Consider the following 9709-nt stretch of genomic DNA (forward strand, 5'->3'; position numbering starts at 1 on the left):
ACAAGCATTGCAAGGTGTTTCCCGATTTCCACCTGGTAATGGCTAATGCATGTAGGGACAGGGTCATTAAAATGGTGTATAGCTCAGACTTAAGCAGTAGTAAAAACCTCCGGAGGAGAGAGAGAGGTTGGACAATTTAACATGGTTAAAGCTACTTGGAAAAGACTAGACAAAATTGACATGGATGCAGTCAGAACTGAGTGTTGAAGAAGTGGTTAGTGACAAGAGTTAGAAAGTATGTAATGAACCCTGACAAATTCACTTCCAGCCCTCAAAGAATGAACACGAGATACTGTTAAAGGACCAGGTCATCTCATAAGAGCTGATAAGCCTGACAGACTTTGGGGCAGCCCGGGTGGCTCAGCGGTTTACCGCTGCTGCCTTCTGCCCAGGGTGTGATCCTGGAGTCCCGGGATCGAGTCCCACATCGGGCTCCCTGCATGGAGCCTGCTTCTCCCTCTGCCTGTGTCTCTGCCTCTCTCTCTCTCTCTCTCTCTCATAAATAAATATATAAAATCTTAAAAAAATAAAGCCTGATCGACTTTAAAAGGGCAGGCTTCATAGGATGTTTCTGAGGCAACAGTCCCTTTTTATTGATTTCAAAATCCACTTAATCAAGAACTCAAGGGTAAGTAATTCTGAAAACTATGGAGAAATTAGCTGCTATTTATATACTCATTTTGTTAAAAAAAAGTTTTATACTACCAAAAACGTCTTTTGAAAAAAAAATAGGAAATAATATTTGGACATTTAATACCAATAAATCCTATCAAGGTTAGGAGGGATTTTTTTCCTTTTATCCACCCAATGAAATTTCGATGTTTTTATTTTTCACCTGTCTCACCTCAATAATAAAGCATGGTGCTATCATAAGTCATTGGTTTAAATCTGGAAGGCAGGGACGCCTGGGTGACTCAGCGATTGAGCCTCTGCCTTTGGCTCAGGGTATGATCCCAGGGCCCTGGGATCCAGTCCCGCATCCGGCTCCCCACCGGGAGCCTGCTTCTCCCACTGCCTGTGTCCCTCATGAATCAATAAACAAGATATTTAAATCTGGAAGGCAATGTAGAAAATCTCTAATTTGTAATCTTCACTATAAAGAGAGCAAAACTGAGGTAGAATCCCAATCTCAGGTCTAGAGTTGGTTTTAACATTTAGCCACTGATGTGATCTTAGGAAAGTTACTTATCATTTCTATGCCTCAGTTTATCATTTGTGAAGTTAGGGTAATGATTACCTATCTTACAGTGTTGCTCTAAGAAGCAAATGTCCTTTTTCATACTATGATATTTTATATACATGTAAGGTATTATTATATCAATAATCATCTTTCTATTCTTGAACTATTGGAGAGAAGCTATTGACTAGTCTTTCCAACCTTCAGAGAGAATAATTTAATTTGGTTTTGGAGGAATCCATTGTTCCCAGGTAATGGAATTACACACTTCCTCCCTGGCAGTTCATACCCTGACTTTAGTCAAGATTTAAGTGAAATAGGTAGATGGATTATATTTAGGGGATTAGCCATTTGTTGAAAATATGTTCTTAGTTTTATTTTGTCTTCTAAGTTGGCTAATATTTCTAAATATGTAGGTTTTCATTTTGATATTATAAAATCTGATACTATTTTCATGGTTTTAACATCATTATAATTTTGCAAATCTTTTCTCATCCAGAGATAAATTTTATATTTTCTTCTTTTTGGAGGTCTTCTTAGTGTTTATATTTAATTCCTTAATCCATTTGGAATTAATACTGACACATAGTATAAGATTAAAGTATCAGTTATTTTTAATTTTAAACAGCTCACCTACAGCACCATTTGTTGAGTGAATTACTCCTCTCTATAATGATGTGGGGCCATGTATCCTTTAGCACTTCCCATAAAGGTAGAAGAGATGCAAGAGAAAATGCATGTTCTTTTTTTTTTTAAGATTTTATTTATTTATTTATTTAATCATGACAGACACGCAGAGAGAGGCAGAGAGATAGACAGAGGAGAAGCAGGCTCCTCCCAGGGAGCCCAATGCAGGACTCAATCTCCGAACCGGGATCATGCCCTGAGCTGAAGGCAGCGCTCAACCACTGAGCTACCCAGGCATCCCGAAAATGCGTATTTGTCCAAAATTTCAGAGCTGGAAAGGCCTTTAGATATTGAAGCTAAGTCCATTCTTTTTTAAATGGAGAAACTTAGGCCTAGAGCAGCTGACTAGCTTCCCCACGGTCGTGCAACTTAACGGAGGAGCCAGGACTAGAACTAGATCCCTGACCTTTAATCTGAAGTTGAAACAGGCCTACTTTTTATATATGCAGCTTCAGGAGAAACTTGACAGCAGAAGGTTAATTAACCAGGCCCAAAGTAAATGGCTGAGTTGAGGCTCTCTGAAAGTTCCAGACCAGCACTCATGATCTCTAATCAATCAGCAAGTATTTTCTAAACACCTACATATAATGTCTCATGCAAGGCTGTGCCAAGGATGGAGAAGCAAGGGCCGTCACCTCTGGTGGCATATCACAATCTAGCTGGGAGAAAGGGTTACAAGTTAAAAAAGAAAAAAAAAAGAAAAAAAAATAAAAGAAGCAGACCCTGACCTTCAGAGCTGGACTGGAACTCATACTAAGCCGTTTTATTTTCCTTTTGGACACAGACAATGTCATAGAACACCAACATCAGACAAGATCACTCAGAGACCACGATGAAAGGAGACAAAACAAGACCACTTTGTAATTTTACTTAAGCAGAGACAAAAACAAGGTCACAAAATATTAAACATCCTCTCTTTTGGCTAAAATGAGTGTCTACCACTTCTTTACTAATTATAATTTTATCCTGATTCTAGTTTCCCCTCCCTGTAGATAAGATTTTTTGAAATACTAATTATAGAACTGTCCCTACTTTGTAATGGCATCTAATCTAGAGCAAACCCCTGTTTCCTTCAAAACTTTCTAAAATAATCCAGGACAAACCCAATTCTTTAAAAAAAAAAAGATTTTATTTATTTATTCATGACAGACACACAGAGAGAGAGAGAGGCAGAGACACAGGCAGAGGGAGAAGCAGGCTCCATGCAGGGAGCCTGACGTGGGACTTGATCCCAGGTCTCCAGGGTCATATCCCTGGCTGAAGGTGGCACCAAACCACTGGACCATCGGGGCTGCCCCAAACCCAATTCTTTTTTTTTTTTAATTTTTATTTATTTATGATAGTCACACACACACACACACACACACACACACACACACACACACAGAGGCAGAGACACAGGCAGAGGGAGAAGTAGGCTCCATTCACCGGGAGCCCGATATGGGATTCGATCCTGGGTCTCCAGGATCGCGCCCTGGGCCAAAGGCAGGCGCCAAACCACTGCGCCACCCAGGGATCCCCCAAACCCAATTCTTATGATAGGTTCTATACCTCTTACAGAGTCACCATATGTGGTTCTGTACTATGGTTCACCCTGGGGTGTATTCTTCCTCACTGCAATAAGTAATAAATCCAACCTATTCAACTACCAGTATGTTCCTTTGGTCTCAAGCTAGAGTTTATTGACAATGTAAAACATTTTCATCTTTTTTTTTAAAGAGTTTATTTATTTATTCATGAGAGACACACACAGAGGCAGAGACACAGGCAGAGGAGAGGCTCCTCGCAGGGAGCCCAGTGCAAGACTCAATCCCAGACCCTGGGATCACGCCCTGGGCCAAAGGCAGATGCTCAACTGCTGAGCTATGCAGGCATCCCCATTTCCATCATTACACTGTAATATTTTGACTCAGCCAAGTGAGTCAGGAGGCCTCACGATTAGTGGGCTTTTCAGAGAAAAGGCTTCCCAGAGGAAAGACCTGGGTTCAAAAGATGGGCATTAGTCCCTGAGGGAGAAAGGCAGAAAAGGTAGGACATGGTCTCCACGTGGTTCTTGTTAAAAATGCCCTCACAACCTTGCAGGGTCCTTGGCTGTAAGAAAACCCTGAACCATGGGGTACAGAAAGGAAGCGGATGTTGCTCCTGGCCAGAGGGCAGACCTAGATGACCTTCCATGTGACGAATGACCTGCCATGGGACCTGGGTGAGGAAGGTGCCAAACAGGACACTCCCATTTCCTACCACATGCTCTGACCAGGGCTACCCCCACTCTTCCTTAGTAGAAACAAAGCTCCCAGGTAGATGGTTTTTCATATGAAAACAGCATATTCCTGCTTTCTTTACCTCCTTCTTGTCTCTATCCATTCCTTTTTCAAAACTTTCAACAGGATCAACACTAGCCACTTTAGAGGAGAATAGCATGTTACCAAAACCAAAAACAACACAAAATAAAAACCGTACAAAGTGTCTTCCTGGGTCATGAAAAGCTGGGTTGTCCACTTAAACTACAGGACAAACACTCCAGACCCTAGTCATTCAATCCTTCACTGAATGAGTATTAAATACCTACTATCTACCTGGAATTATGTTAGGGGTTGGAAACTCACAGGTACCTGAAACCCATGGCTTGTCCTAGTTCATGGTCTAGAGGGTTAGACAGATACTTGAATAATGATGACACAGGGTGTCAAGTGCTATCACAGGGATGGGCATGAAGTAGGAGCAAGAAAGAGAGAATGATTAGCTGGCAGGGGAGGAGAGATGAAGGAAGTAGGTTGGTGCCTGGAAAAGTACCCAAGAGGAGGCATTTCAGGTGGGTCCTAAAACTAGGAGTTCAACTGGCACTAAAGGTGGGTGGGAGGGAGCTTAGTGAAGGTAAAGGAAACAGCACGAGCAGTGTTAGACATGGCTACGTATGTGGGGGTGTACCTATCCAGGGACTGAAATGGCTGGAGCATTGCGCAGAGTGGCAGATGGACCTTTAAAGCTAAGATGGGGTGGCAGGGCGGAGGAAAGCTGGGGGGCTCAGTCAGCTGAGCTTCTGACTCTTGGTTTTCCAAGTCATGATATCCAGGTCATGGGATTAAGCCCCACACTGGGCTTCCAAGCTGAGACCATAGTCTGCTTGAGATTCTCCCTCTCCTTCTGCCTTTCCCCTGTTCACACACTCTCTCTCTAAATTATTTTTTTTAAGATTTATTTATTTATTTATGAGAGACACACAGAGAGAGGCAGAGACACAGACAGAGGGAGAAGCAGGTTACCTGCGAGGAGCTGAATGTGGGACTCAATCCCTGGACCCCGGGATCATGACCTGAGCCAAAGGCAGAAGCTCAACCACTAAGCCACCCAGGTGCCACTCTATCTCTAAATTAAAAAAAAAAATCTATTGGGGCCATGGATGCTTCAGTAAGGAGTTTCCCCTTCATCCTGAAAAGTAGGTCTTCTGCTTCTCAAACAATCACTGAGATGGTAGCAGAATTAGAATAATTTGTGATGCATTTAGGAACAAGCAGAGTAAAAAAAAGAGGTCTGCTAAGGCCCGTAAAGTTTTTTCAGCAAGTTTTAGTGTCTGTACTTTTCCTCTTTATAAAAATAATACATATTCTTTTTATAGTAGATTTAAAAATAGATAAACCAAAACAAGAACGTGAAAATCATGCACATCTTGGGGCATCTGGGTGACTCAGTTGGTGGAGTGTCTAACTCTTGGTTTCAGCTCAGGACATGATCTCATCAGGAGCATGAGATCAAGCCCTGCACCAGGCTCCCCACTCAGTGTGGAGTCTGCTTGGGATTCCCTCCCTTTCCCTCTCCCTCTCCCTCCCCCTCTGCTTTTCCCCCTTGCACACCCACTTGTGCACACTCTCTCTAAAAGAAATAAATAAAATCTTTTTTTTAAATTTTTATTTATTTATGATAGTCACACAACAGAGAGAGAGAGAGAGAGGCAGAGACACAGGCAGAGGGAGAAGCAGGCTCCATGCACCGGGAGCCCGACGTGGGACTCGATCCCGGGTCTCCAGGATCGCGCCCTGGGCCAAAGGAAGGCGCTAAACCGCTGCGCCACCCAGGGATCCCCCGAAATAAATAAAATCTTAAAGAAAAATCACACATATCTTGCTCATATAAATAATAGGAAAATAAGACCATAGATAAATGACAAAGGACATGGATAGATAAATCATAGATAAATACAAATGATTTTAAACATATGGACAAATGACTTTTGAGCATATGGACATATGCTCAAACTCAATGCAAATTAAAATTATATTGAGGTAATGATAATCACTAGCATTTATTTATTTATTTATTTATTTATTTATTTATTTATTTTTAATCACTAGCTTGGGCACTATTTTAAGCACTGGCAGAGATTATCTTATTTACTTCTTGCAACAAACCTATGATGTGACTACTGTTATTATCCATCTTTTGCAAATTAGGAAACCAAAACATAACAGAGGCTTAGCCACTTTCCCAAGGATACACAAGTAATAAGGGGCAGAGCCTGAATTTAAAAAAATAATAAAAATCCTTAAACTCCATACCCAAAAATAAGCACTCTGATATTTGGTATAGAGTTCAGTTTAATTTTTTCAGGTTGGTAAGAAACTATAACTCTTAACTCTCCTCTTTGACTAGAGATTTCTGCTCTCCTACCCTTACTCTACCCTTAAACAGGAAGTTGGCTGTTGATTGTAATTATTCTTTATCGTGTTTAGAAGGTTTCCTGTTCCTCTATTATTAACAGCTGTGTGGCTTAGCGTAAATTGTCTCTCTGGTCCTCAGTTTCATTTCTTGAAGGTAATAGTTACCATCCCACAGGATTTTTGTGAATGTTCAATGTGATAATAAACAATGAGCATTATCAGAATTAAGGGTTATTAGTGAAGTTTGCCAAGGTTTCCTCACTTTCTAAGCATGTAGTTATTTCAGAGGAAGAAGAATACTAATTTAGCCCTCTTGTTCACCTTCAACCAGTAAATGCTTGCTCTCTGGAGTGAAGAAATTACTAGAAATACATGTCTGCAGATCCCTCCCCCCTCCATTTTTATAATCTCAGTCATTTTCTTTTTCTTTTTAAACAGCATGCTTGTTTATTTTTTTCTTTTTTTTAAGATTTTTATTTTTTATTCATGAGAGGCACAGAGAGAGAGAGGCAGAGACACAGGCAGAGGGAGAAGCAGGCTCCATGCAGGAAGCCCGACGTGGGACTTGATCCTGGGTCTCCAGGATCACGCCCTAAGCGAAACGGAGACGCTCAACTGCTGAGCCACCAAGGTGTCCCACCTGAGTCATTTTTGTAGGAAGTTTCCTCCCAGGTTATCCCATGGCTGCCTCCTTCTTAGAATTCAAGTTTTGGTCAAGAGCATTCACTAGGAATCCTCCCTGATCCCTTAAGTAAAGCTGTCACCAGCTGCCACCCCAGTCACTGTCATATCCCTACCCTGTTCTATTTTTTTCATGGCTTAGTATTTTTCCCATTTAATTACTTTTTATCTTTGCTGTTATAATCCCTATTCCCATTACCCTCCATTGTACCCCCACCACAAAGGCAGGGCTGTTTTCTTTACTATGTTCGCCAAGCACCTAGAACAATGCCTGGAACATAGTAAATACTCAAACATTTATTAAATGACGCTAGTCCCCACTTGTCCACAGTTTCAGCTATCCATGGTCAACTGCAGCCCCAAAGCAGATGATCCTGCTTCTGGAATTGTCAGAAGGTCAATAGTAGCCTAATGCTATGTTGCAAGGCCTATGCCATTCTCCTCATTTCATTTCATCAGGTAGGCACCTTATTATCTCTCATCATTACAAGAAGGATGAGTATAGGATGTTAAGATATTTTGAGAGAGAGAGAGAACATTCACATAACTATTACAGTATTCTTATAATTGTTCTGTTTTATTATTAGCTATATTGCTAATCTCTTACTTTGCCTAATTTATAAATTAAACTTTATCATAGGTGTGTATACATAGGAAAACATCATATATGGGGATCCCTGGGTGGCGCAGCTGTTTGGCGCCTGCCTTTGGCCCAGGGCGCGATCCTGGAGACCCGGGATCGAATCCCACATCGGGCTCCCGGTGCATGGAGCCTGCTTCTCCCTCTGCCTGTGTCTCTGCCTCTCTCTCTCTCTCTCTCTCTCTCTCTATCATAAATAAATAAAAATTTAAAAAAAAATAAAAAAAAAAGAAAAGAAAACATCATATATGTAGGGGTTTGTACTATCTGTGCTTTCAGACATCCACTGGAGGCCTTGGAATGCTTCCTACACAGTTGAAGTACTATTGTATAAGCAACTTGCTTTCTCTCTTTTTTTTTTTAAGATTTTATTTATTCATGAGAGACACACAGAAAGAGGCAGAGACACAGGCAGACAGAGAAGCAGGCTCCATGCAGGAAGCCAGGTATGGGACTCGATTCCGGAACTCCAGGATCACGCCCTGAGCAGAAGGCAAATGCTCAACCGCTGAACCACCCAGGTGTCCCAGCAACTTGCTTTCTCTATATTGGATTATTATACAAGGTACAAATGTTACTGGGTTGTAGGATTACATTTATGAATTGGGTGAGCCCCCAATAGGTTAGCAAGATTAAAATTGGGACTTGAATTTCTGTAAAGTTTTGGTAATTTCCCTAGATGCCAATATATCTCATATCACCAGAGGGTATAACTATCTTTATATTTCCTTTCCTAGGGAAAATGTCTTAATCGAACAGTTAAAAGCATATGTAAGATTGCAGGGGATTATACCAGTGTTAAAGTTTGTCTTGTGGTTACCTCACACTAAATTACAACTTTTGGAGGTCAGAGAGGTCACATGAAAGTCAACTTGCTGTCTCTTTACATTGTTTAAATTAAAGTCTTCCAAAATTTTCTTCCCCTGCCTTGTCACAGGGTTTGAAATTCCCCATCTGGGCATCTTTTTATAGGCCCTTTCAGAGACAAGTACATTGTGAGTTAAAATGGTATCACAACATATCTGCAAGTATCATTAACCAAACATTATTCAAGGCAGGGTCTGGAGGAAGTAGAATAGAAGATCTGAGAGAAGGTAAGGAGTAGAGGAATGAAGAAAACATCTAGAGCACGGGGGTGCTCCCAGGGAAGGGAGGTCTGTATGGAGAATAACAGTGGGTAATCCTGATTTTAGGTGCCTGAAGATAGTGGTGAGGTTGGAGAGGACAGAGGTCACTGCCTGAGAATGAAGGACATTGGAAAAAGAGGCAAAGGAACTAGAGAAGTAAATGTCCCATTTTTACGGCTTTCCTTAAGGCTAACTTCTCTCTGGAGGTACTTAGTATTTTAAGACAGAAAATGAATAAGACCCTTTGAGGTTCCAACCAGGGGGAGTTCGCAATTTAGGGATGCTGACAGCAAGCAGATGGTGAAGAATGCTATCGGAACATATGGGAGAGAACGTTATTAATGCCATCCAGATAAGGGACCTAAGTAACCTCAGCTGAATGTAGAAACAGGACCTTCTCACCAAACTCATGGGCCACCTTCCTTTTTCTGATTAACTGCCCTTTCACCTGCTTTCTCATTTAGATTCTAGAGATTAAGCCCATTTACTACTTAAAGTCGCACAGAGAACTATAGCAATACCAATATGAACTTTCTCGGGGCCCATGTAACCCCTCTTTAGCTTTAGAAATAAAGCAGTAGAAATGGAGTTGAAGCTCTGCATATCTTTTTTTGAGGTAGTAATTAGTATCATGAATTTGTTGTTTCATTCCTGTGCCCATTTTTACTTTGCCTTCGTTTATTGGAATGAAACATGCGTTGTTAAATACATACTTTTATCCCAAAGTAGGTAGTATTTTTTG

Source organism: Canis lupus, chromosome X, assembly GCF_003254725.2.
Source record: "Canis lupus dingo isolate Sandy chromosome X, ASM325472v2, whole genome shotgun sequence".
In the NCBI taxonomy this organism is placed as follows: Eukaryota; Metazoa; Chordata; class Mammalia; order Carnivora; family Canidae; genus Canis; species Canis lupus.